The 27,217-nt window shown below is 41.9% G+C and overlaps 1 protein-coding gene across 1 annotated transcript in view; it reads right to left on the bottom strand.

Moving 5' to 3' along the window:
- Positions 1 to 27,217, bottom strand: part of LOC126248766 (pre-piRNA 3'-exonuclease trimmer-like) — a 250,164-nt gene that overhangs the window by 206,564 nt on the left and 16,383 nt on the right. The gene's annotated exons all lie outside the window — the stretch shown is intronic.

The following is a 27,217-nucleotide window of genomic DNA, read 5'->3' as shown; positions in this document are numbered from 1 at the left end:
GTTCAGGAAAAGTTCAACTTCGGAAACGACCTTATCATCATTCTGCAAATGCCTGCCAAACAATGGTTTCTTATTCAAGAAAGGAGTAAATGGTTGTCTTTACATCAGAATATGGGGTTGAAGCAAGAGTTGACAGCCTGTACAAGCAGCATGTGACCTATGGTGTCCTACTGTTTTGGAGCACTTTACTGTGATGCTACATCTTGACAGCCCTCTACAACCACACCAGGAGATATCGGTAGTACAGTTTGCCTCCTTATGAAGGGGTACGAGGAAAAGTACAGTTGTATTACATTTATCAGCCTTCAGCACCACTATATCAAGATCTTGTCTGAGATTTCATTAAGCAGCCCTTTCTGGAGATTATGTGTTACTACACTGAGGAGGTTTTTCAAAAGAGCAGTAAGTTTCCCTTCTAATTTATTTTGCAACATCCAAAGGAAAGTGTGGTACAGCTTCTTCAACACCACTTGCAAAACTTGTTAAAGTTGGTGCTCTAGGTTTATGTGCAAAATTGAGTCATTGAGACTTTGAGGGGACAGCACTTGAATCAGTGGTCCTCCAATGGAATTTTTATTTTACCTCAACTCCATTCATAAGTACATCCAGTTCACTGTGCAATTTAAGGAAGATGGATGTCTGCCTTCAATGGATGTTGTGATTAGACAGAAGAATGATGACACACTGGAGCATTCAGTCTGTCAGCCCACTCAGACCAATTTGTATCTACATCATCAAGTTGTTATCACCCATAGTAAGATAGTGTTCAGGGAAAATGGATTTTCTACTCAGCAGATTAACAGGACCCTATCAGTTACGACCACAGACCAATATAAGGAACTGCTACATCAAAAAGCTTCCCCCATGAACCATGGACCTTGCCGTTGGTGGGGAGGCTTGCGTGCCTCAGCGATACAGATGGCCGTACCGTAGGTGCAACCACAACGGAGGGGTATCTGTTGAGAGGCCAGACAAACATGTGGTTCCTGAAGAGGGGCAGCAGCCTTTTCAGTAGTTGCAGGGGCAACAGTCTGGATGATTGACTGATCTGGCCTTGTAACATTAACCAAAACGGCCTTGCTGTGCTGGTACTGCGAACGGCTGAAAGCAAGGGGAAACTACAGCCGTAATTTTTCCCGAGGACATGCAGCTTTACTGTATGATTAAATGATGATGGCGTCCTGTTGGGTAAAATATTCCAGAGGTAAAATAGTTCCCCATTCGGATCTCCGGGCGGGGACTACTCAAAAGGACGTCGTTATCAGAAGAAAGAAAACTGGCATTCTACGGATCGGAGCGTGGAATGCCAGATCCCTTAATCGGGCAGGTAGGTTAGAAAATTTAAAAAGGGAAATGGATATGTTAAAGTTAGATATAGTGGGAATTAGTGAAGTTCGGTGGCAGGAGGAACAAGACTTTTGGTCAGGTGAATACAGGGTTATAAATACAAAATCAAATAGGGGTAATGCAGGAGTAGGTTTAATAATAATAAAAAAAATAGGAGTGCAGGTAAGCTACTACAAACAGCATAGTGAACGCATTATTGTGGCCAAGATAGACACAAAGCCCATGCCTACTACAGTAGTACAAGTTTATATGCCAACTAGCTCTGCAGATGACGAAGAAATTGATGAAATGTATGACGAGATAAAAGAAATTATTCAGGTAGTGAAGGGAGACGAAAATTTAATAGTCATGGGTGACTGGAATTCGTCAGTAGGAAAAGGGAGAGAAGGAAACATAGTAGGTGAATATGGATTGGGGGGAAGAAATGAAAGAGGAAGCCGCCTTGTAGAATTTTGCACAGAGCATAACTTCATCATAGCTAACACTTGGTTCAAGAATCATAAAAGAAGGTTGTATACCTGGAAGAATCCTGGAGATACTAATAGGTATAAGATAGATTATATAATGGTAAGACAGAGATTTAGGAACCAGGTTTTAAATTGTACGACATTTCCAGGGGCAGATGTGGATTCTGACCACAATCTATTGGTTATGAACTGCAGATTGAAACTGAAGAAACTGCAAAAAGGTGGGAATTTAAGGAGATGGGACCTGGATAAACTGAAAGAACCAGAGTTTGGAGAGTTTCAGGGAGAGCATAAGGGAACAATTGACAGGAATGGGGGAAAGAAATACAGTAGAAGAAGAATGGGTAGCTCTGAGGGATGAAGTAGTGAAGGCAGCAGAGGATCAAGTAGGTAAAAAGACGAGGGCTAATAGAAATCCTTGGGTAACAGAAGAAATATTGAATTTAATTGAAGAAAGGAGAAAATATAAAAATGCAGTAAATGAAGCAGGCAAAAGGGAATACAAACGTCTCAAAAATGAGATCGACAGAAAGTGCAAAATGGCTAAGCAGGGATGGCTAGAGGACAAATGTAAGGATGTAGAGGCTTGTCTCACTAGGGGTAAGATAGATACTGCCTACAGGCAAATTAAAGAGACCTTTGGAGAGAAGAGAACCACTTGTATGAATATCAAGAGCTCAGATGGCAACCCAGTTCTAAGTAAAGAAGGGAAGGCAGAAAGGTGGAAGGAGTATATAGAGGGTTTATACAAGGGTGATGTACTTGAGGACAGTATTATGGAAATGGAAGAGGATGTAGATGAAGATGAAATGGGAGATAAGATACTGCGTGAAGAGTTTGACACAGCACTGAAAGACCTGACTCGAAACACGGCCCCGGGAGTAGACAACATTCCATTAGAACTACTGATGGCCTTGGGAGAGCCAGTCATGACAAAACTCTACCATCTGGTGAGCAAGATGTATGAGACAGGCGAAATACCCACAGACTTCAAGAAGAATATAATAATTCCAATACCAAAGAAAGCAGGTGTTGACAGATGTGAAAATTACCGAACTATCAGTTTAATAAGTCACAGCTGCAAAATACTAACACGAATTCTTTACAGACGAATGGAAAAACTGGTAGAAGCGGACCTCGGGGAAGAGCAGTTTGGATTCCGTAGAAATGTTGGAACACGTGAGGCAATACTAACCTTACGACTTATCTTAGAAGAAAGATTAAGGAAAGGCAAACCTACGTTTCTAGCATTTGTAGACTTAGAGAAAGCTTTTGACAACGTTAACTGGAATACTCTCTTTCAAATTCTGAAGGTGGCAGGGGTAAAATACAGGGAGCGAAAGACTATTTACAATTTGTACAGTAACCAGATGGCAGTTATAAGAGTCGAGGAGCATGAAAGGGAAGCAGTGGTTGGGAAAGGAGTGAGACAGGGTTGTAGCCTCTCCCCGATGTTATTCAATCTGTATATTGAACAAGCAGTAAAGGAAACAAAAGAAAAATTCGGAGTAGGTATTAAAATTCATAGAGAAGAAGTAAAAACTTTGAGGTTCGCCGATGACATTGCAATTCTGTCAGAGACAGCAAAGGACTTGGAAGAGCAGTTGGGAACGGAATGGACAGTGTCTTGAAAGGAGGATATAAGATAAACATCAACAAAAGCAAAACGAGGATAATGGAATGTAGTCAAATTAAATCGGGTGGTGCTGAGGGGATTAGATTAGGAAATGAGACACTTAAAGTAGTAAAGGAGTTTTGCTATTTAGGGAATAAAATAACTGATGATGGTCGAAGTAGAGAGGATATAAAATGTAGACTGGCAATGGCAAGGAAATCGTTTCTGAAGAAGAGAAATTTGTTAACATTGGTTATAGATTTAAGTGTCAGGAATTCGTTTCTGAAAGTATTTGTATGGAGTGTAGCCATGTATGGAAGTGAAACATGGACGATAACCAGTTTGGACAAGAAGAGAATAGAAGCTTTCGAAATGTGGTGCTACAGAAGAATGCTGAAGATAAGGTGGGTAGGTCACTTAACTAATGAGGAGGTATTGAATAGGATTGGGGAGAAGAGAAGTTTGTGGCACAACTTGACTAGAAGAAGGGATCGGTTGGTAGGACATGTTTTGAGGCATCAAGGGATCACAAATTTAGCATTGGAGGACAGCGTGGAGGGTAACAATCGTAGAGGGAGACCAAGAGATCAATACACTAAGCAGATTCAGAAGGATGTAGGTTGCAGTAGGTACTGGGAGATGAAGAAGCTTGCACAGGATAGAGTAGCATGGAGAGCTGCATCAAACCAGTCTCAGGACTGAAGACCACAACAACAACAACAACATCAAAAAGAAAAATTAATTAACTCGACTTCTGATTTTGACACAGATAAGACAGGTACTGCATTTAAACTCTCTTGATTTTTTTTTTTTTTTTCTTAGATGTATAGATTTTAAAATTTTGACTTTTCTAATATAAAAGTCTGTGAAAAATTTGTCAATAGATGAATATGTTTTCTTCGTGGCTGCTGTAAGGAGAGAACGGGTTAGGTACAGGATGAGCTGGCAGTCAGAGGTTTCCGTTTCTCTGGTTCTCAGAGAACGCCAGGCAAAGTCGGAGAAACCTGCTACAACTCGTGATGAAAACTCCATCTCTCATGGAAGCTACAGTACTCAGTCACCCTAAGATTTTCTGGAAACACTTTCAGAATGACAAGATTGAACAACAGTGGCAGTATGATATCTTCTTACTAACAAACTGGTCGCTTAGGAAATGTCTTTAACACACAAGCTGACCGCGAAATATATCGCGTTGTTCAGACCGTGACAGTAGCTGATTTGCCCAGTATTGTTCATTTGTGAAGAAATCACTAGGCACTGGATTGCTAAACACACTAATTGTTTTATGGAGGTCCAGATATCCAACACTGAATAAAATTTTGTAAACGATATTTACCTTCTTTTTCACAAAATAATTTTTTTTTTTTTCTTGATAATTGCAATTACAAGTTGTATCTCCTCTGCACTTCAAATTACATCTATATGCAAACTACGAATCTGACTGCAAAAACACAATGTCCCTAGCCATTCCTCATCACCAAAATTACAAAAGGCATAGGTGCTCTTTTTCACAGCAAAGAGCATTGTCATATCAATTATAGTAGTACATCCTCGCTGGTACTCACAACCGGAATATTCCAATAATATTAGTTAAGTGCTCTGCAGCGTTATTAAGATTTACATTTTTTGTTATTAACAACAATAAAAAATTATGAGTCTGTGTTGCTCGTGCACATTCAATAAACAAAACATCCTTTTAACTTCACATAACAGATATGACGCAAATAACATAAGCACACTCCTATACACCATAGAACTGTCAGTTCACATTACGTAGGGACATTACACCAGGAAGTGGATAAATGGAGATAACTTCTGCAATATCTCTAGCTTTTCTTCCCTTTGTTAGCAATATTTCATTTAAAATAGCTAGAAACCTGAGCAGTTTTCTCGTGAAAGTGGTTTTCTGTCCTCCATCGAAGATTGCAGACACCAGCTGGGATCGGTGAAGGGCAATTTGTTATAGTGGAAAGCTAGAATTTACAAAATACTTGGAAGTGTGGTATGGCTTATATAGGGCGTACCACACGCACCGTCAAAGAATACTGCACTGAACATAAGGGTTGCACTCAGCTTTTGCAACAAAGCAAGTCTGCTATTGCCAAACATTGTATCTCCACCAGACATTCAGTGGAGAATGTTAGAACAATAGTTTTGGGCAGAGCAACAACTTTTTGGGACGTCATGATTAAAGAATCTGTGGAAATATGCATGATGTAAAATCTGATGAACAGTGATAGTGGCTAACAGCTGGATAATGCTTGGAACCTGATCCTCACCATGATTTGCTCTAACTGACAATGACAGAGTACACCGGTGACCACAGCAAACAGCAACTGTGAGAACAGCTGAGTTTTGTAGCTACATCAGCAAGGAAGCTGCCACCAGGCAGTAGGGTCCATCTGTCACCATGAACTTCACACACGTGTAGAATACTTGCAGCACTATGTTTTGAGGAATGGAGGATGTCTTCGACAGCTCACTTGAGAATGACTGACAGGTGTCCAGTCAAAATACTGTGAAGTATAGTTGACAACAACCGCCTTCAAGCTCGAATTTTCTTTGCATATTATGTCACCAGGAAAATTTTAAAGTTCACAAAACTTCATTGTTGCACCCAAAAACCGAGAATTTTCTTACAAGCTGATATTACATAAGCTCCTCTGTATGTACAAACATCGTTAACTGTACTGGCTAGAGTAAAATATCAGGGTAGCAAAATTGATGACTTGCAGAGTAACTCAATAAGTTAGACAACCTGACCTGACGGCCCATTAAAATCCACTTCATAAGTGAATCAAAGAGATTAAAAAATTTTTAGTATTCTAACATTTACTTCATCACTCATTAAAATTGTTGGCAGATTTCATGTAAATTAATATTTACCTTCATCTGAATACAAAACACAATTTGCAAAAATCTGATGTGCTAAAATTTGTACTCAAGAATCACAGTAAGTCTCACAAGAGCAGAAAGCAAACTGTAAATGGACCGTGTTGTATCAGTTGATGAATGAGGAGAATTTCATTGTGATCAGGAGGTATATCAACAGGGAGCAGTGGTCTTGACTTGCTGCTGTAGCTAATTGTCTGTCACATCCATATAATTTTCTTCTTACTGACTGTTTATTTCAACATCATGGTAACAGCCTGTAGGGAAACAACACACCAACACACTAGGGTACAGAATTCTCAGTAAATGCTTCCTTTTCTGCTCCGTTTGGCAACTAATTTCTCAGTTGAATTCCAAATGTCCTGGTACCCATTGCAATTGAATCTTTTTAGGTGGAGAATAGTATCGTGAATGTTCTGGATTATTTAATCAAATGGATACATGTATTGCTTAGATGGCAGCAATCATGGAATCTGGGAAGATGATGAATTTCTCAGCAAGAAAATAAAACAAACAATGGGAAGTCCAGATTGTAACACCAACTATATTATGAAAAGAATAGACTGCTACTCACAGAAAAGATGACACCTTGCAGACAGGCACAATGAAAAGACTGTCACACACTGAGCTTTCAGCCAAATTCTTCTTCAGAAAAGAAAAGAAAACACACACACACACATTCACACTAGCAAAGACACCTTACGCACAAATGGCTGCTATCTCTGGCCGCTCGGGGCCAGAAATGTTACTGTGGAATACACAGATACTGCCATATATGATAACACCACCTCACTGTTGTAGAAGATTTCAACAAAGATTTTAAACTTCCTGGCAGATTAAAATTGTGTGCCCGACCGAGACTCGAACTCGGGACCTCTCGGTCGGGCACACAGTTTTAATCTGCCAGGAAGTTTCATATCAGCGCACACTCCGCTGCAGAGTGAAAATCTCATTCTGGAAAGATTTTAAAGTTCCCAAAATGCATTTTTACTACAATATGCTCCAAAGGCATGTTACCGTCAAGGTACTATAAGAGCTAAAACAATTACCGACAACATCTTTTCCACCTTTGATATACAACGCAGTAGTATTCATTCCTTTTTCAGCCATCACTTACAAAGTTGGTTCTAATTTAATACTGAAGTAATCATTTTACTTTAATTTTCAATTCTCATACAAACTACCAAACCAGCATTTGACCGCAGTCACACCCGATTATGAGTGAAGACAACACCTGATGATGCTATGGTGATGTAAATACTAATTACTCTCAACTTAAGCATACCTTTGTTGGAGTTATATGTTTCAAGACACTTTTTTTGGGAAATATTTATTAATAATATATCTACTTCTAGTTTTGACAGGAATTTAAGTCCCTGGGCTACATTTCGAAATTCCTTGTGATTTGATTTGAAGTAACAGACTTCAGTATCTATTAGTCAATTTCTATTATAACTACATTACTTTAAATTCCTGAGCGCATAGGAAATAAAACAAATAATGTAAAGTCCACATTGGAATAACAACAATATTATGAAAAGAAGACTTGTTGGTTTGCAAACAGGCACAACAGAAGGACTGTTACACACTAAGCTTTCAGCCAAATCATGCTTTAGAAAAGAAAAGAAAATACACACACATTCACATAAGCAATCACACCTCATACACACATGAACACCAAGCGAGGCACTAAAGGCAACACTAATGTCAAAGCTGAAAAAATGATTTACGGAGAAGTACATGAATTGAATCTGTACATAGAGCAGTCAACTAGTCTCCTAGCGCTCAACCATGGTGAGAGAAACCGCACTTGCATCCAACCCCTACTAACCCAATTAAAAGCGAAGACAACTATTGACTAAAGAATGCCTCATAGTTAAGCAATCCAGAAAACGACAAGGGATAAGGCTAAAAATGTAACAGACATCAGTCATAGCATAAACAATAAAACAAGATGAGAGCAAAAGTTAAGGCCACATATGGGCATCCCCAGGGCTCTGCATATTAAGGGGGCAGTGCCCCGCCCCCCCTCCCCCCCCCCCCCCCCACAACCAATCCTCCATAGGAAAAGTGTGAAAGAGTAGGATAGCACCCATTGATCAACAGAATGGTATACGTAAAACAGAAAGTGGTGCAGCAGAAAAGGAGGCAAACCACCTAAAAGTAATTAAAACAGAGGAAAACAAGGATGACAGGGGCAGCAGGCAAAGAAGGTAAGGTCAAGAGTACCACTGACATGGCATGTGGCAGGAGACGCCCCGAATCCCTAACACCACATCCCCACCCCGAAGGTAGTTTGGAAATTTATACCTCAGAACAAAAAATACAGTCACAAAGAAAACTGAGAACCCGTTCAACTGTCCATGAGTTATCCAGTGTCATGAGAGGCAAAGAATTCAAAAGACCATGTTTAGCACAGAAAGCCAGAAGGAGGAGGCATTCCACCAGGATATGAAGAACTGTCAGTTAGGCTTCATGACCACAAAGTGGGGGTGGGTCATTACATAAAATAAAACTATGAGTCAGTTTGGTATGACAAATGCAGGGGCGACATACAATGGTGAATTCCTTCTGGGAGGAATGGAAGAAAGAGTGCAGTGTCATCTCCTTGATAGTGCACAGTTTATTGGGTGGGGTGGGGGGGGGGGGGCAGTAGCCCACATATCTTCTTTCACCTCCAAGTGAGAGGAGGTCTTAGTTGCACCCGCAAATCCGCACATGGTGATCATCAAAGCAAATGTAGGGCAAGTAATCACATTTCTAGCCAATGGGTTGGCCAGTTCATTCCCTGAAATACCAACATGACTTGGGACCAAGAGGTAGACAACTGAACAGGCAGTATGATTTAAGTTCAGACAGAATGTCATGAACAGCAGATATCACATGGTGACAAGAGTAACATTGGTCAGTGGCCTGGAGACTGCTCACTAAGTCAATACATATTGATAAGAGATCAAGGGTGCCTCCGTTTAATAAAATGGAGGGTTCTTAATTGCCATCGGCTCTGCCATACAAGCACAAGGACACCCAGCAATAAATGGCGTTTCTGACCAGCGGGAGGTGTAAAAGCATAACCAGTCCTATGTATGGTTTTAGAGCCATCAGTGTGAAAGACTGTAGCACTCCAATACTCCTGAAAAACTAAAAGGAATAGATGCTGAAAGGTCATGTAGGTGATTGATACCTGATGTCTTTAAAACAGAACGATTATAATTCATGGTCTGTGTACCAACCAAGGGAGAGTGTGCAAGAAAACACTGGGAGTACATTCCAAGGAGGATAGGCAAGGTCCTGGCAGAGAGCTGAAAGGTGCGTTCCAATTGGTGATGGCGTCAATGTGAGATAGCACATCTGCTGGTCTAATAAACTCACCATCAACATGTCTAACATCAGTAATAAATTGGGCACTGAAGCTCAAATGCCACAATTGAGGTGGCGATGCCTTATCTGGCTTCTGACAATGCAAACAAAAGTGTCTTATGGTCTGTGAGAAGTATAAAATGTTTACTTTCAAGCATGTGTCTAAGCTTTATGCTTGAGGCATATGACATATAGAGGTTGCAATTTTTCATTGATAAATTTCCTTGTGAAGGCGATAAGTTTTTACTGAAGAAAGCTAGAGCTTGCCAGTCATGTTACACAAAATAATTGTAACATGTTGTAACACAACTATCATTTCAGTTGACAATGTAGCTACCACGACCACAAGAGGTGCGTCACGAAGAGAACCAGCTAACAATAAAACATATGCAATAGCAGCTTTCATTCTGGCCGAGGATGCTGTCTTTTCATGAGTCCACTCTAGCGTATCTCCAGGCTTAGATGAAGCTTTTAGCATTTCATTCAGAAGTGCTGCTAAAAATGCACAATTGTGCACAAAATGTCAATGGAAGTTTTCAAACCTAAGAAATGGTGCAATTCTTGTATTATAGTGAGATGGTGAAACTGAGAAATAGCTTCCACTCTGTCTTGAGGTGGCAGACTTCCTTGTGCACCGATAAGGTACCCTAAGAATCTTAATCCATTGCTCCAAAGACACACTACTGCAGATCAATCACTAGATCATGGTTCTGTAAACGAAGGAAGAAGGAAGGAATAGTAAGAGTTCAACATCATGTCAACAGCGAGATCATTAGAGATGGGTCACAAACTTGAAATGCTTCAAGTAGGGGAAGGAAATCATCTATGTCCCTTCAAAGGAACCATTCCAGCATTTCCCCGGGGAGATTTTAAGAATTAACAGAAAACCTAAATCGGGAGAGCTGGCAGGGTCTTGAACCAATGTCCCCCTGAAAGCGAGTACAGTGTGCTATACACAAGCCACCTAGCTCAGTCATGCCCTTGTAATCTAGAGAACATTTGCTGTAGGTGTACTAGGTGCTCTGCCTTGCTGCACGACATTATATTAGGCCATCAATTTACACAAAGGCCTTTTGGTTGAAAGCTTAGTTGTTTAGCAGTCTTTGTTATTCCTGTCTGTGACTCAACATCTTCACTATATGGTGTGCAGCACACTATACTTTTCATAATATTGTCAGAATTCTAGTTAGTTCAACCATGAAGCACTGGAACGTCTGGGCAAAACATTACCATGAATATGCATACCAAAGTCCTCAATATCTGGCATGGGATAATGATCAAATATCATTCTGGAGTTAAGTCGACAATAGTCGCTATACATTGTGTCACCTATCAGTCTTCTTAGGTACAAAGACCAGAGAGGCCCAGCTATTATTTGAAGGATGACAAATACCTTGTGCCAACAGGAAAGAGAACACTTGCTTTGCCGTCAACAGTTTCTCTGGATGCAGATGACAAGGCCAAGTGTGATCAGGCATGGTGACAATGTGATACACCATTTATTGTCTAACCGATACTGCAGTAGGCAATGGGCAGGTGACTTCAGGGAACTGAAGAAGTAGGTGATTGTATGACAAATCATCTGCAATCACTTTTATGCTGGCATAGCTGGCACGATGTACGCGTCCATGACTAAACAACTGTGCTGTAGGCTCAAGCAAGCACAAATTGTAAATATGTTGGAGGAGGCTGTAAAACAATAAAAAATGAGCTCTAACAGCACGTCGCAAACACGACTCCATACGAATTTACATCAAAGGTTGAAGTTTAGATATGAGCTGATGTAGCTATAGGCCTTGATGGAAAACCCAGTTACAGTACACTGGCAATTTCCATAAGTATTCCGCCACGGATGACAAGGAGGAGGCTAAACTGAGAGATCAGCACCTGTGCCAATGAAAAATTGTAGCATGGTAGAGGGCTCCATTACAAACAGTCAGCAGCTATACAGTTTGAAATTAGTCACTGTTGCTTGCCCTAGGCTGGCGAGTTGCAACTCTGAATTTTATGTGAAACCAAACTGGTGAGCTAACGCCTGCTTCTGCTGCATGAACATCGCCGTCAGGACGCAGCTGCAGCGTACCATATTTGTAGGGCTGCAACTTGCTTAGACTGTTCAGTTACTTGTGATTACAGGGCTCTGACAGATGGCTCTGTTCTGTGGAGATTGTTGGAACACCCAACAATGGATATATGTTGACCATTTGGTCAGCAGTTTAAGTGAGACTGCCGAGGTCACCAGCCCAAACTGAGTATTTTCTGGGCATCCTATAACAATTATGTTAGATAACCAGTATCTATGACTTCATAACATTGTGCAATAGACTCAAAGCTTACCATCTGCACAGACCGGTGGTATGGCGTTGGAATGCCATGGAGGTTACAGCATGGCACCTGGGTGACAGGGCCTTGAGACTGGTTGAGCTACATCCCGATATATACAATAATATAAAAATTTCTGTGACTGGGAATGGCTGAAACAACTGATGCAAGAGGCTCCCTTGTGTCAGCAGAAATTCAAAGGTCAGGGCTGGTAAGAGTCTGGTGGCCACAGTAAACAGACATATGGGATGTTCAAAAAGTCTCTTCACATGCCATATGCCGCAGTGAATATACTTAAATAAAACTCATTGCAGTATCGTTGTGCGCTTATTGTTTCATTGAAAAATATGGGACCCACAATCCGACCTCTAGAAACTGCAGTTAAAACTCCTATTTTCACGGAATGAAGTGGTTCCTCATGAATAGACAATGGATTTGCAGTATTCCACATACAAGAATTTTGCAAACATTTCATTAAGAATATCCCTTCCATTTTGTCGAACGAAAGTTTTGAACCCCTGACGAAAATGCAGTTTCTTGCCACGATCAGTATTTTTGTTCTTGCACGGCTGTCATTTAGTATGGGAAAAGTGCTAATTTTTTCCTTACAGCTGTATGGGCTGTTCCGACACTAACATCAATTTCCTGGGCGAGTTTTCTTACTGACTTGTTCGGACTCATGGACATTTTATCGGAAATATCGAGTAGTTTATCCTCAGACAAAATGCTAGGACGACCACTTCCCGGTGCATCTGTCACTGAATCCGTACTTCGAAATTTGTTAATCAAATCTTGCACAGTATCGCGATGTGGAAGTGTTGTCTTCGGGAAAACTGAATTAAATGTTTGATGAACTGAAACTGTGTATTTAACGCCAGCTTTTAACACTTGTTCGACTAAAAACACACATTCTTCAATGGTTATCACTTTAACACTGACAGAAACGAAACAAACGAACAAAGGGCCTAAACTTAAACGTTCACGTCAACATGTAACAACACACACCAACGATACTACTGACGCTGGCTGAGATAAATGAAACAGTGGATTGTTGGGAGAGTCCACTTGAAGGGAAGTAACCCAGGCAGGCGAAAAATCATATGGCACACGCGGCTAACAATCATACAGCACTGCGGAGAGACTTTTTGAACACCCCATATCAGTGGTGGCTCCTGCCAGTTATGTTAACTGTTACATTATTAAAGCAGTCGGAGTGGGAGCCAAAGTGAACTATCATGTCAGTAGTGGCTTTCATCAATTGTTAAAAAATATCATTAAAAACATTTGCTTATGGTTCTATAGTCATGGGCCAGTCGCTAGTGCGTATTTGCGCTGGAAGTAATTACAGTTGATGAAAAAGAAATACTGAAGGCAGCCACATGAGGGCACTGAAATAATTCAATAGCGACAAGTGAAAATTTGTGCCAGACCAAAATTTGAACCGGGAATTCCTGCTTTACACAAGTGGTCATCTTAACCATTTCAGCTATCGGAGCACGTTTCCCGTCCAACCCAAATTCCCTACTTGTCAAACACTACTTCTGTAACATCCCCCTATTCACCATCCTCACTGTTCGCAGCATTTAGCTTCATGCCCACATGAGGTCGCACCTAGGATGCATCCACACTGAAGATATCATGAAATGCTGTCAAGAGGCATACACTGAGGTGACAAAAATCATGGGATGGCAATATGAAGATGGCAATAGTATCACACACACTAGGTATAATATTCAGGCGATTCATGGGATAAGGTTTCCGATGCGATCACAGTCACACCACAAGAATTAACAGACCGAATGCACAATGGTGGTTGGAGCGGGATGCATGTGACATTCCAGTCTGGAAATCATTTGGGAATTCAATATTCTGAGATCCAGTGTCAAGAGGGCGCCAAGAAAACCAAATTTCAGGCATTACCTTTCAATGCAGCAGTGTTTGCATAGTGCTGTTAATGCTAACAGACAAGCAACACCATGTCACATAACTGCAGCAATCAATGTGGGACATACAACGAACATATCCGTTAGGACGGTGCAGATAAATCTGATGTTAATGGGCCACGACAGCAGACGGGCGATACAAGTGGCATTGCTGACAGCGCGACATTGCCTTCATGAAGCCATGGACCCAAGTTCTGTCACCAAAGCAATGTGCAAGCTGGTCGCGGCTCCATAATGGAGTTGGTTGTGTTTACATAGGTGTACTATGTCCTATGTCTAACTGAACTGATCACTGATGGGAAACGGTTATTTTCCGCTACTTGGAGACCATTAGCAGCCATTCATGGACTTCGTGTCAGTGTATATCACTATTATATGTATGCTGTCTGTTCTTTTAGACAAGTGTACCACACATATTAAAGTGTTATCTGCCCACGATTGCAAAATTGTATTGATAATTAATTGTGCAATGTATTAAGTGTAGAGTGAACTGTAATGTGAAAAATGACATGGATCATTAAATGATGTCCCTTACCAAAAAGTGTCTGCTCTTTGCTGCAAGCCACGTAGTTAAGGATTTCCGCCAAATATCGCCACTGCAGCACCACATCCGCCACTTCTGTACAAGACCACAACCAGATGCTCTCACTGCAACTTCTGAAGATGCAAGATTAGTGGAATTCAGAAAAATCATGAGATGTGACCAATTTGCACACCTCCAACAACCACCTCACATTTATGATCCTCTATCACAAATAGGTGCCCAATTTCTTGCCAATGTAAGGAGTGTTGTAATTGGCAGGCTACCATTACAGCCATATATTCCACAAAATATCGTCATTAATTGCCGTGCTTGCGAGCAAGCAAAGATAATGAAATAGCTGACATGTTTTACAGTAATCGAATTCTTCAGTGCAGAGCAATTTTCCAAGATCCTTAGCTCATGACTGTGGTAAGTGCTTTACAAGTGCATGCTTAGTTGAAGTGTATTTTTCAGTGCTTGTTGGTGGAGCTAGGTCTTGCACTTTCACAGTCATTTGCTCATTATGTGCAACTGCCACATAATTATATTTATGTTTCATCTAAGGTGACGTGGGCCAAAACAAATTGGTTCTCAAGCTGGGCAACTCTCAATACTGGATTATCTAACCAGAAGGGCAGGGATTACACAACAACTGGACTAAGGATCCCACTTGCTGCTGTTAAGTTGCTGCTTGCAGGATTCTCCAAGTTAAGCAAGGCAAGTGTTAATTATGCAATGCAATTGTTCACGAGGGATTCTGCATGGTGCAGTTGACACGAAAACTTATGTAAGATGTGTTTTATCATTCCAGTGTGCAATTTAATTTTTCTGGCATGTCATGTGATCATTCTGGCACGATTTGGAAACTCAGGACCACCGAATGTTGTGCATAAATACAATTTATTTGTGCAACACAAAATAAGCAGTTAACTATAATGCATAATCAGAAGACTGCAAGGAGTAACTAAACCTATCATTTGACCATCTGTTTGTAGTTCAGAGGCAGCATGAAGAACCAGTGTGTTTATACTGCATGTATACTTGAAGCTTCACTTTTCATTGTTATACCATTTATTTTATTTTATTTTTCTGATAGTGAGTCATCCTTTTTTAAGTCCAAGATAAAAATGTTTCTCTCTGTTCCTTTCTTTTTTTTTCCATGCTACTGTTTGTCGTCATTGTATGACCCACCCCAACTCGCAGCTCCTCATGGGCACATCAACATAGGAATGGCTGACCAACATGCAAGTCATTGAGTGAAATCCCTCTGACCTAGATATAAGTAACATGTGTTGTCAAGGACCTACCAGCATGCACATAATTGAATATCCCCCCCCCCCCCCCCCCCAATGATAAGTTGCCTACTGCACTGTGTTTTGGGCATACAGTATTATGCATCCCATCCTCCTGGAAATGTTTAAGAGGATAGTAGTAAACTGGTGGAACATTGGGTAGCCTTCCCTGCATGAACAGTGAGATGCAGAGTAAATATAGGATTGAACTTGACAACATTATAGTTTGCTGAACAGGAGGAAATTAAATATAGGCAGAAAAAGGGAAAAGGACAGCCAAAATCAGACTCTGAGAAAGAAGTCGTGTCAGTTCGAAGAAGTCTCAGAAATTGGAAAACAAGTAATAGGATAGAAGTAATTGAAGCACAGAAAGAAAGAAATGCTGAAGTTATCTGGGGCCTGTGATCATCATCATGACATTCACACAAAAAAGCCATGAACTCCCATAAGGGACACTGTAGAATAACTAATAGTTTTCAACAACTTACATTCTATTCCCTTTGTGATCTCCTTAATACCTGAGCAGCAATGACCCTTGGCAACTGAAAGACCACATCTGAACTTGTGCAGAGCCACAACACTTATCCTGGTTGGCAAGTGACACTCATTGCTCCATTAGTGGAACAGGCAATCATAATACACAGTCTGAATGCTTTCAAATGGAAACATCAGTGGCTTCTTGGATAACAGTTTCAATTTGTTTCATCCTTTCCTGGAGGGTCTCAACCAAAGGATTTGTCGACTCTGTGATGGTCTTTGCTGCAGATTTCTAGACCTGCGGTATCAGTTACGGATTTGTAGGACTCCCCTTGATAGGTCAGGGATGCACTACAAAAAGAAAGCAGCTACTCTGGTAGCAGAGTAATTGTAGAGTGAACGTGAGGGTCTTTTAGGCTAGGCAGTAGTTTGAAGTACTCTGATGAACGATCGGCAGTTGATACGCAACAAAGGAAATCAGACGGCTTTCGTAATAAAGACACTTTGACTGTCAAAATTTTATCAATGAATTGTTGAAGTATTCATTACAAAGTTCCCGAATTTACTGCCCTCTAGAAGCATTCTCACTGTCAAATTATTCTCGGGATCAAGAGCAGGCTGAAACACTAAGTGGAAAGCTCTGAGATATTTAGCTAACCGTGGAACATATATCAGGACAGATTAGAGGCCACAGGAGGGTAAGTGTTCACTGCACTTGACAAAAATATTGTCTCTAATGAGGTTGATGTTGAGTGTGAGTTCGCATATAATAGATCTAGTGAAACAAAGCTAATTGTTGGATGTTTTTACCAGCCACCCGATTCTGTTGTGGCAGTTCTAGAGTCATTCAAAGAATATCTATGGTCAGTAGCATGTAAATACCCATATCACCCATTACTAGTTGGAGGCAACTTTAACCAACCGAGTACAGACTGGGATGTCTATGGATTCATTGCAGGTGGTACAGACAGTCTTGCAAAATACTTTTGAACATGTTTTCTAAAACTGTCTTGAGCAGCTATTTCGGCAGCCCACACGCAATGGAAATATCTTAGAACTTGCAGCTACAAATAGGCCTGACCTTATTGACAATGTCAGTATAGAAACAGGGATTAGTGATCATGATATCATTACAGTAACTATGATTACAAAAGTTAATATATCAGTTAAGATGGCTAGGAGTGTATTTCTGTTAGAAAAAGCAGTTAGTGTCTCACTAAGACAATGAATTGGCATCACTTAGTTCCAGTAAGATGGACTTAGAGGAATTACAGGCAACGTTTAAGCAGACTGTAAATCATGGTCTGGAGAATTATGTGCCTAGTAAGTGGATTAAGGACAGAAAAGACTCACAAGGGTTTAATAACAAGATTCAAAAAATGCTGAGCAAGTAGAGGCTGTTGCACCCTAGGTTCAAAAGAGGACACACAAATGGTGACAAAGATTAGTATTCATGCGTCTGTGAAAAGATCTATGAGCAAAGCATACAACTACTACCACCGTAATACCTTACAAAAGATCTGGCAGGGAACTGGAGAAAATTTGGATCCTATGTAAAATAGCTGAGTGGGTCAACGGCTTCCGATGGTTGTTAGCATCTCACTTAGACAGTGAATTGGCATCACTTAGTTCCAGTAAGATGGATGTAAAGGAATTATTGGCAAAATTTAAGCAGATTGTAAATCTGGTCTGGAGAATTGTGCGCCTAGTACGCGGGTTAAGGATGGAAAAGATCCACCATAGTTTAATAACGAGAGTCGGAAAATGCTGAGGAAGCAGAGGCTATTGCACTCTCAGTTCAAATGAAAATATGCAAATCACAATAAACAAAGGTTAGTATTCATGCATCTGTGAAAAGATCTAAGCGTGAGGCATACAACTACTACCACTGTCACACCTTAGTAAAAGATCTGGCAGAGAACCCGAGAAAATGCAAATACTATGTAAAGTCGCTGAGTGGGTCTAAGGCTTCCATCCAGTCACTTGTTGACCAGTCTGGTGTGGCAATTGAAGTTAGCAAAACAAAAGCTGAAATTTTAAATTTCATATTCCAGTAATCATTCACAAAGGAGAATCATACAAACTTACCATCGTTTGACCATCAAACGAACTCCTATATGGACAACTTAGTAATAAGCATCCCTGGTGCAGAGACACTACTGAAGGAGTTGAAAGCAAATAACTAATCAGGTCTGGATGGAATCCCAAATTGACTTTTCCAAGAGTATTCTACGACACTGGCTCCTTATTTAGCTATCATTTACTGCGAATCTCTCAACCAGCACAAAGTCGCTAGAGACTGGAAAAAAGTGCAGGTGATTCCTGTGTATGAGGGCAAAAGAATGGACGCGCAACATTACACAGCAATATTCCTAATACTGGTTTGCCGCAGAATCCTTTAACATAGTCTCAGTCTGAATATGATAATGTTCTTGGCATAATGAAGTTTATGTCCATGTTTCAGAAAGCATCACTCGTACAAAACTCAACTTGCACTTTTCTCACTTTATACATTGCAAACTATCGATGAATGTCAATAGGCACATCCGATATTTCTAGACTTCCAGAAAGCATTTGACACGGTGTGCAACTGTGGGCTGTTAAAGAAGGTACAAGCATATTACAGAACCCAGAATTTTCTCCTCAATGGTGAGTGTTCAGAGACAAGAGTACCATCAGGAGTCCCCCACAGAAGTATGATAGGACCACTACCATTCACTATACACATCAATGATTTGGGGGACAGCAATCTGTGGTTGTTTGCTGATGATGCTGTGGCGTATAGTAAGGTGTCGAAGTTGAGTGACTGCAGGAGGATACAAGATGACAGACAAAATTTGTAGTTGGGGTGATGAATGGAAACGAGATCTAAATGTACGTTAATGCAGATGTGAAGGAAACACAAACCCCTAACCTTCAGATACAGTATTAGTGGTGTATTGTTCGACAGTCATATCATTTACATATCTGGATGTAACGGCGCAAAGCAATATGAAATGGAACGAGCCGGTCAGGATTGTGGTAGGAAAGGCGAATGATCGACTTCGGTTTATTGGGACGGTTCTATGAAAGTGTGGTTCATCTGTGAAGGAGACTGCATGTACGACACTAATGCGACCTATTCTTGAGTAAAGCTTTTTTGAGTGTTTAGGAACCGTACAAGGTCAGATTAAAGGAAGACATTGAAGCAATTCAGAGATGAGCTGCTAGATCTGTTAGTGGTAGGTTCAAACAATATGCCAGTGTTAGAGAGGTGCTTCGAGAACTCAAATGGGAATGCCCAGGGAGAAGAGCCGTTCTTTTCAAGGAACACTATTGAGAAAATTTAGAGAACTGGCATTTGAAACTGACTGCACGACGATTCAGTTGCCCCCAATGTACTTTGCATGAAAGGACATGAAGTTAACATACAAGAAATTAAGGCTCACACAGAGGCATATAAACAGTCATTTTTTCCCTCAATCTATTTGTGAGTGGAACAAGACAGGAAATGACTAGTAGTGGTAGTATCCTCCACCATGTGCCATACGGTGAATTGCAGAGTATCGCTGTAGATGTTGATGTAGACAATGCTCCAACACAGGCAGTTGACTACGAAGTGCCCAGTTAGATTTTTTGAACATCTATGTTGGCACATTTTCTATATATGCTTGATGGATTGCGACTGGGAAATGATCACTGGAGAGCAAATCATCAATCCTCCCCACTGAGCAATATTTGCAAGGGTAAACTGAGATATTAGCTGCACAGAACAACTGCATAGCAGTATATAAGCAGGCCCATATTAAAAAGGCATAGTTCTGCCTGTGTCAGACCATCAACCGCACTACACGAAGAGCGTGTAGTGGCAGAACCCCAGAGCACACCGTATTGCGCAAAGTTTCCACAAAGAAGAAAAGGTTGAGGAAGCTATCTGGTGAGATTATGGAGAGACTCGCGGTATGTCCTTCATCAGGGAGCATTAATACAATATGGGCACAACAGCAGTGGTAGCCTATGTCTGATATTAAGCAAAAGATGTCAGTGGTATTTGGCATTGACAAACACAGTTACGTCACCCATAGCCCTCACCCCACTAAGGTCATCCTTTCATGAAAAGCTATAATCCCTAGTCTGGGAGCATTGCTACCTCTCACAGAAGTCTCCTGGAGAAATATGCAAACTGGCCTCACCTGTGCCAGTAGGCTCTGTTACTCCACATGAACTCTGTGCCCCTTGACACTCAAAATTTGGGTATGGGAACAATCAAATGGTGAGGTACACTTTTTTTTTTCTCAGCACACCTTTCTGTCACGGTGACATAACTATTACATATTTTTGGATTTTGTAATGGTTAGTTCCTACAGACGAATTTCAAGTCCCATATTTTTAAGTGTATCAACACTGTGAACTTAAGATAGCATAAATGTCGGTGGTCTTATGACTTAGTGCTCATTTTTTGGGGGTTTTCATCTACTTACACCCTTTTCCTTCTTTGAGGAGCACAGCTGGCATCCCCCTACCCGAGAAAATTTCTTTTACAAGAACCATTAATGGTTTCTCCACTATCTGTTCTGCACTTTCTGTGAATATTTTTAATTGTATCAACAGTATCAAACTAACTGTTGCACTCATTATTTTGGTAGGAGTTAAAGATATAATAGTCTTTCCCCTGGCAGGTTCAACTACAGTTGTGTGTATTTGCCCCACTCTCAGTGGAGTATTTGTGGGTTGCTTCATTAGAATTAGAAAGCATTTTTTTAATAGCTGCTGCACAAGTAGCAAACCTCTATGTTTGCTCAACATTAAATGCTTCTTTTAGTTCACCAGAAAGAGTTTTCCTTAAGATATTCTACTCTTGAATTTTCCTATCAGCAACAAATACTGAGCATGTTCTACTCCTACTGAATGTTTACCTTAACAATTGACACTCTTAACATGTTAATGTTCTTTCATATTGATGATCTGGCAACCTGTATTTTACTCACACAGCTTTATGATTATACACAACAAGGGTTTGCCCAGTCAGACAGTCATATCCCTTACGCTTCACTGGTTCTCCTGAATATTCCAAATCGAGTGCATCTTTGCTGGCAGGAGGCGCTGTCTTGCTGTTTTGTTCAATGATGCCCAAGTACCAGCATTCATACATCTTCATGCGAGGCAAGACCAGTCATTGTTCAGGTTTCACACGGAACTGTCATACACAGTTGATCACAACAAAAAATATTACCAGTTCACAGATGTCAATAAAATTTGAATTTTTCTGTTGAATCATAGGGCAACAGAGCACGATTCATTAGTTTACTCATGCAGGGCGCATATAATTACACATAAACCAGTGGAACATCAATATCATCAATCTCACTCAGTAACATCAGTTAGTGAGCTAAATATTATATCAACAATTGTCAAGGCTACCATGTGACAGATTAATTTCGAAAGGCAATGCAGCAATGGCAAACTTCAGTATGGAAGTGGAACTAAATTTAGCTGCTAATATTAGTACAGCTGGGCCCAACCATTGTTAGGAATTGTGCTACAAAAGAACTCAGTAAAGAAAACAATGGTATGAACTGTCATCCATACAAAGCAAGATTTTCATTTCATTAAAAAACTGATGACCAACATTTGTAAAGAAAAGAGACATGTTTCTGTTTTAAGCAACACGGCCATGTTTTATACAAAGCACATTCTCTGTTAACTACCACTTACCTGTGTCCAATTTCAATTAAGAATTGTCAAAATAAGGAGACAGGTAGGTTACGCATATTACAGACTTACTACGTTGGAAACAAACAGGTGAACTCTAATGGCATTAAAAAAAAAATAGGGAAAAAAAATGGTTCAAATGGCTCTGAGCACTATGGGACTCAACTGCTGAGGTCATTAGTCCCCTAGAACTTAGAACTAGTTAAACCTAACTAACCTAAGGACATCACAAACATCCATGCCCGAGGCAGGATTCGAACCTGCGACCGTAGCGGTCTTGCGGTTCCAGACTGCAGCGCCTTTAACCGCACGGCCACTTGGGCCGGCTAAATAGGGAAACATTCCACGTGGGAAAAATATGATGTAACTTACCAAACGAAAGCGTTGGTATGTAGATAGAGACACTAACAAACACAAACACAAAATTCAAGCTTACGCAACCCACGGTTGCTTCATCAGGAAAGAGGGAAGGAGACCGAAAGACGAAAGGATGGGGATTTTAAGGGAGAGGGTAAGGAGTCATTCCAATCCCGGGAGCGGTAAGACTTACCTTAGGGGGGAAAAAGGACAGGTATACACTAGCACACACACATATCCATCCGCACACATACAGACACAGGCAGACATATGTAAAGACAAAGAGGTTGGGCAGAGATGTCAGTCGAGGCGGAAGTACAGAGGCAAAGATGTTGTTGAATGACAAGTGAAGTACGAGGGGCGGCAACTTAAAATTAGCGGACGTTGAGGTCTCGTGGGTAATGGGAAGAGAGGATATATTGAAGGGCAAGTTCCCATCTCCGGAGTTCTGATAGGTTGGTGTCAGTGGGAAGTATCCAGATAACCCGACCGGTGTAACACTGTGCCAAGATGTGTTGGCTGTGCACCAGGCATGTTTAGCCACAGGGTGATCCTCATTATCAACAAACACTGTCTGCCTGTGTCCGTTCATGCGAATGGACAGTTTGTTGCTGGTCATTCCCACATAGAATGCATCACAGTGTAGGCAGGTCAGTTGGTAAATCACGTGGGTGCTTTCAGACGTGGCTCTGCCTTTGATCGTGTACACCTTCCAGGTTACAGAACTGGAGTAGGTGGTGGTGGGAGGGAGCATGGGACAGGTTTCACACGGGGCGGTTACAAGGGTAGGAGCCAGAGGGTAGGGAAGGTGGTTTGGGGATTTCGTAGGGATGAACCAAGAGGTTACGAAGGTTAGGTGGATGGCGGAAAGACACTCTTGGTGGAGTGGGGAGGATTTCATGAAGGATGGATCTCATTTCAGGGCAGGATTTGAGGAAGTCGTATCCCTGCTGCAGAGCCACATTCAGAGTCTGATCCAGTCCCGGAAAGTATCTTGTCACAAGTGGGGAACTTTTGGGGTTCTTCTGTGGGAGGTTCTGGGTTTGAGGGGATGAGGAAGTGGCTCTGGTTATTTGCTTCTGTACAAGGTCGGGAGGGTAGTTGCGGGATGCAAAAGCTGTTTTCAGGTTGTTGGTGTAATGGTTCAGGGATTCAGGACTGAAGCAGATTCATTTGCCACGAAGACCTAAGCCTTAGGGAAGGGACCGTTTGATATGGAATGGGTGGCAGCTGTCATAATGGAGGTACTGTTGCTTGTTGGTGGGTTTGATGTGGATGGATGTGTGAAGCTGGCCATTGGACAGATGGAGGTCAACATCAAGGAAAGTGGCATGGGATTTGGAGTAGGACCAGGTGAATCTGATGGAACCAAAGGAGTTGAGGTTGGAGAGGAAATACTGGAGTTCTTCTTCACTGTGAGTCCAGATCATGAAGATGTCATCAATAAATCTGTACCAAACTTTGGGTTGGCAGGCTTGGGTAACCAAGAAAGCTTCCTTCCCATAAATAGGTTGGCATACGAGGGGGCCATCCTCGTACCCATGGCTGTTCCCTTTAATTGTTGGTATGTCTGGCCTTCAAAAGTGAAGAAGTTGTGGGTTAGGATAAAGCTGGCTAAGGTAATGAGGAAAGAGGTTTTAGGTAGGGTAGCAGGTGATTGGCGTGAAAGAAAGTGCTCCATCGCAGCAAGGCCCAGGACGTGTGGGATATTTGTGTATAAGGAAGTGGCAACCTCAAGAAACTATCCAATCTCCTGGTTTCCCACCTCCGGAAAGGCAACTCACTCACCCTCCACAACCTTTCCAAAAAACCTCTACCTCCTCTCATTGCACTCAGACCCAGTCTCTCCCATCTACTCAATCTCCCACTTCCAGCTCCACTCCCCCTAAAACCTCAAAATACTAATCAACACAGTCTGGAACCACAACACCCCAATTCAGTAATTAACCTTTCCTCCAAACATCTCTCCCAATCCGAAACCTCTGTCCTATCCAAAGGCCTCACCTTCAGCCCTACTCCCAGATTCAACCAAACAGCCCTCATCGAAGATTTACTGCCCTACACTCGTACTCTCTGCTGGAAATACCACTTTGCCAAGAAGAAAAATAATCCTAATCCTATTCCTAATGATCCAACTCCCCAAGACACTATCCAAATTGAACCCTGCCTGGAACAGTTCCGTCCTCCATCACAGCGGGACCCACCTCCTCTTCCTCAAAATAACCCTCTCCAAACCTTCCAGGAATTTCTCACTTCCAGCCCAGGCTATCCGTGATCTGAAGGCTGACCGATCCATCGTCATTCTCCGGGCTGACAAGGGTTCCACGACCATGGTACTTGATCGTCGCGAGTATGTGGCTGAGGGACTGCGTCAGCTTTCAGACAACACTACATACAAAGTTTGCCAAGGTAATCCCATTCCTGATGTCCAGGAGGAGCTTCAAGGAATCCTCAGAACCTTAGGCCCCCTACAAAACCTTTCACCAGACTCAATCAACCTCCTGACCCCACCGACACCCCTTACCCCTACCTTCTACCTACTTCCTAAAATTCACAAACCCAATCATCCCGGCCGCCCAATTGTAGCTGGTTACCAAGCCCCCACAGAACGTATCTCTGCCTACGTAGACCAACACCTTCAACCCATTACATGCAGTCTCCCATCCTTCATCAAAGACACCAACCACTTTCTCGAACGCCTGGAACCCTTACCCAATCTGTTACCCCGGAAACCATCCTTGTAATCATTGATGCTACTTCCTTATACACAAATACCCCGCACGTCCAGGGCCTTGCTGCGATGGAGTACTTCCTTTCATGCCGATCACCTGCTACCCTACCTAAAACCTCTTTCCTCATTACCTTAGCCAGCTTTATCCTAACCCACAACTTCTTCACTTTTGAAGGCCAGACATACCAACAATTAAAGGGAACAGCCATGGGTACCAGGATGGCCCCCTCGTATGCCAACCTATTTATGGGTCGCTTAGAGGAAGCCTTCTTGGTTACCCAAGCCTGCCAACCCAAAGTTTGGACTCACAGTGAAGAAGAACTCCAGAATTTCCTCTCCAACCTCAACTCCTTTGGTTCTATCAGATTCACCTGGTCCTACTCCAAATCCCATGCCACTTTCCTTGATGTTGACCTCCATCTGGCCAATGGCCAGCTTCACACATCCATCCACATCAAACCCACCAACAAGCAACAGTACCTCCATTATGACAGCTGCCACCCATTCCATATCAAACGGTCCCTTCCCTACAGTTTAGGTCTTCATGGCAAATGAATATGTTCCAGTCCTGAATCCCTGAACCATTACACCAACAACCTGAAAACAGCTTTTGCATCCCGCAACTACCCTCCCGACCTTGTACAGAAGCAAATAACCAGAGCCACTTCCTCATCCCCTCAAACCCAGAACCTCCCACAGAAGAACCCCATAAGTGCCCCACTTGTGACAAGATACTTTCCGGGACTGGATCAGACTCTGAATGTGGCTCTGCAGCAGGGATACGACTTCCTCAAATCCTGCCCTGAAATGAGATCCATCCTTCATGAAATCCTCCCCACTCCACCAAGAGTGTCTTTCCGCCGTCCACCTAACCTTCGTAACCTCTTGGTTCATCCCTACGAAATCCCCAAACCACCTTCCCTACCCTCTGGCTCCTACCCTTGTAACCACCCCCGGTGTAAAACCTGTCCCATGCACCCTCCCACCACCACCTACTACAGTCCTGTAACCTGGAAGGTGGACACGATCAAAGGCAGAGCCACGTCTGAAAGCACCCACGTGATTTACCAACTGACCTGCCTACACTATGAAGCCTTCTATGTGGGAATGACCAGCAACAAACTGTCCATTTGTATGAACGGACACAGGCAGACAGTGTTTGTTGGTAATGAGGATCACCCTGTGGCTAAACATGCCTTGGTGCACAGCCAGCACATCTTGGCACAATGTTACATCAGCCAGGTTATCTGGATACTTCCCACTGACACCAACCTATCAGAACTCCGGAGGTGGGAACTTGCCCATCAATATATCCTCTCTTCCCGTTACCCACGAGGCCTCAACCTCAGCTAATTTCAAGTTGCCGCCTCTCGTACATCACTTGTCATTCAACAACATCTTTGCCTCTGTACTTCCGCCTCGACTGACATCTCTGCCTCAACCTCTTTGTCTTCACATATGTCTGCCTGTGTCTGTATATGTACGGATGGGTATGTGTGTGTGTGTGTGTGTGTGTGTGTGTGTGTGTGTGTGTGTGTGTGTGTGCGCGCGCGCGCGCGCGCCAGTGTGTACCTGTCCTTTTTTCCCCCTAAGGTAAGTCTTTCCGCTCTCGGAATTGGAATGACTCCTTACCCTCTCTCTTAAAACCCACATCCTTTCGTCTTTCCCTTTCCTTTCCTCTTTCCTGATGGAGCAACAGTGGGTTGCGAAAGCTTGAAATTTGTGTGTGTATTTGTGTGTTTTTTGTCTCTATCAACATACCAGAGCTTTCGTTTGGTAAGTTACAGCATCTTTCTTTTTTTTATATATTTTCTGCATTAGCATTTCAGTGTATTATTTATTATATTCTTCACAATATTCCCACCTTCTGTCACACTGCACAAGCTAGCTCTTCATCCCACATTTTGACATCAACATCTATAATATAGGAGGGTCTCACCATACCTCCTGAAGGTATCCAGAGATAAGTTCACATACAATTTGGTTCATACCAAACATCTGTTCTGAAAACCTACACAGTTTCAATAAAAAGGAGTGTCATTACGCTATCTGTGGATAACCTTAAGGAAGCATGTTATTCCTTCCTAGTTTCTAAACCCTACATAGCTTATTTTGACGCAAAAGTACCCTTTCACTGTTAAATTATTTTTACTTAATAGTTAACAGGGAGAGCTGTTGGGAGTTTTAGAGCCTGAATCAC

The sequence above is a fragment of the Schistocerca nitens genome, chromosome 1, assembly GCF_023898315.1.
Source record: "Schistocerca nitens isolate TAMUIC-IGC-003100 chromosome 1, iqSchNite1.1, whole genome shotgun sequence".
Lineage (NCBI taxonomy): Eukaryota > Metazoa > Arthropoda > Insecta > Orthoptera > Acrididae > Schistocerca > Schistocerca nitens.
This window is presented reverse-complemented; position numbering and strand designations above follow the sequence as displayed.